This window comes from Eubalaena glacialis, chromosome 14 (genome assembly GCF_028564815.1).
Source record: "Eubalaena glacialis isolate mEubGla1 chromosome 14, mEubGla1.1.hap2.+ XY, whole genome shotgun sequence".
Classification (NCBI taxonomy): Eukaryota; Metazoa; Chordata; class Mammalia; order Artiodactyla; family Balaenidae; genus Eubalaena; species Eubalaena glacialis.
Window position 1 is genome coordinate 31,636,298 of NC_083729.1, and position 2,677 is coordinate 31,638,974.

A 2,677-nucleotide genomic window follows, 5' to 3' on the forward strand; every position below is an offset into this window, starting at 1 on the left:
CCTAGGTGAATGAAGCAAGCTCCAGGGGACTGTGGCCAACAGGCCAGGGCCAGGGACAGCTGTGGGGTTAGCTGCTGGTTCCAGCCAACTGCTGCTATGGGGGGAAAGTAGATCTTGGGTCTTCAAGAGAAGTCAGAATAAGGTTTTTAGGTGAAATTTCTTAATATTTATTTCATTGTTGATAACTATCTCAATTTTGCAAAACAAGAAAATTAAAGCCACCTTCCAGGCCTAATAATACATGTCTGTAGCCTGGATATAGCCTATGAGCTGCTAGTTTTTGACATCTGTTTATAATACAGTCACAGTGATCAAGAAGTGGCACTGTGCTTGTAGTAAGAAAACCAATAACTATACACGGGCCAAAGGAGAATCCAGTACTCTGAGAGGCTGCCTGCTTTAATTTACTACTGATAGATAAAAATTGTGCTGCAATGTATTTTGATTTGGGGGATATATTTAACCATCTTGCTTCAATTTCATATTGATTATCCTAACAGTGGTTATAATGAGGATGGTCAAAGGGCCCATTGGTTTGGGTTCAAGACCACATGAGGATTCTCAGGAAATCAGCATCAAGTAACCACTGGACAGAGTGAGCACCCCTTGGGAATCACAGCCAGGACCACTGACCCCCTTGCCCATCCCAGGAATGCATCTTGGGGGCAGGTCAAGAGCTTCAGTTTCAGATAGATATGGTCACTTGTCTAACCTCAGAGCCACAGCTTCCTGGACTATGAAACAAGAACACCAATGCCTAAAGAGTCTTGGGAGGATTAAATGAGATGTTTACAGGTATGTAAAGCATTAGGCCTCTTCCCAGCAAATGCTGAACCTGTCCCATCTCTCCCTACACAGCTTCACCATGCTTTGTACTTGCTTACCAGGGTTAACCTAAACACACAGCTCTCTTTGCTGCATCTACTGCAAGAATGAAGACCATTCTCAGCAATTAGACTGTCAACATTCCAGAAAATATCGACTTCACTCTGAAGGGAAGCACAGCTATTGTGAAGGACCCCAGCAGAAACCTGCAGAGGGACTTCAGTGACATAAATGTAGAACTCAGTCTCCTTGGAAAGAAAAAGAAGCAGCTCCAGGTTGACAACCAGTAGGGAACTAGAAAGGGACTGGCTATTGTTCGCACTCTGTAGCCATGAACAGAACACGATCAAGGATGCTACCCTGGGCTTTCGTTACAAGGTGAGGTCTGTGTACACTCACTTCCCCATCAACGTTATTTCCAAAACTTCTTGGGAACAAAATATCAATACATCCACAGGGCTCAGATAAGGCCAGGCATTGCTTGTTCAGTTCTCAAGACCATAAAGATGAGTTAATTCTTGAAGGAAACAACATTGAACTTGCATCAAACTCAGCTGCATTGATTCAGCAAGCCATGGCTGTTAAAAACAAAAATACCGAAAAATTTTGGATAGCATCTATGTGTCTGAAAAAGGAGCCGTTCAGCAGGCTGATTAATAAGATCTAAGTTGTCCGACTACAGAGACAACAAGATGCCGGATGATTCCTTAGGCCTATCTGTGATATTTTAAAGATGAAAGAAAAGCCCTGTATTGAAAAATATTATCTGGATAGATAGATTTGTGGTGCCTGCCAAACCTCAGCTCCGTATTTAATGGTTGATCCTCTTCTTCTTGAAAACAGATTCTTTTTTTAGATAAATTATATAAGGTCTCAACATAGTAATGGTTATTGGTATTCTTTGTCTTTTAACAAGGACAGGGATGCATGTTGGGGCCCAACATGGACAGTTGTGGGCAAGTGGGCAAACAGGGCCACCAGGCCAGATGAAAAGGCTCAGGGGACCTTTTAATGCCCGAGAACCAAGGCTTCCATCTTGGTCTCTCAAAACTAGCCAGTCAGCCCTTTCCCCAGAAAGGACCTTCTAGCCCTTGTCCTCTAGACAAGACCTTCTAACCTCTGTCCTCTAGAGGGAAAGAAAGGAAGAAAAATAATGTCTGTTGAGCATCATTTGCTTTTCTTCTTCCTTTCAACTCCTTCCTCAAATGCATCCCTCCCCACTAGGAAATGGCCATCAAATCCTGTTAATTCTTCTTTTGAAAGACCACTACTCTCAGGCTTCCCTGGTGGCACAGTGGTTAGGAATCCACCTGCCAATGCAGGGAACACGGACGGGTTAGAGCCCTGGTCCTGGAAGATTCCCGCGTACCGCGGAGCAACTAAGCCCGTGCGCCACAACTACTGAGCCTGTGCTCTAGAGCCTGCGAGCCACAACTACTAAAGCCCGTGTGCCTAGAGCCCGTTCTCTGCAACAAGAGAAGCCACCACAATGAGAAGCCCACGCACCGCAACAAAGAGAAGCCCCCGCTCGCCACAACTAGAGAAAGCCCGCGCGCAGCAGCGAAGACCCAACTCAGCCAAAACTAAATAAATAAAAATAAAATAAATTAAAAAAAAAAGAAAGACCCCTTCTCTCCATCCCCACTTTCATGGCTCTATTTGAGCCTCATCAGAGTTTGCCTTCACTCCCTAACAACCATTCCCTACTCCTCCAGCCCACCCTCACACTGCCTGCCCTAAGTATTTTCCAGGGGACCAGAGGTTGGGGGGAGGGGAGGCTGACCCTGTCATTCCCAAGCTTAGAAGCCTTTACAGATATTCAATTCCTCTCAAGGAAAGAAAAGTTTCTTTA

General features: G+C 44.9%; 1 pseudogene; it reads left to right on the forward strand.

The window, feature by feature from the left end:
• Window positions 1–932: 932 nt before the first annotated feature.
• LOC133105302 (large ribosomal subunit protein uL6-like) lies at window positions 933–1,482 on the forward strand (annotated as a pseudogene).
• The last annotated feature ends 1,195 nt before the right edge of the window (window positions 1,483–2,677 follow it).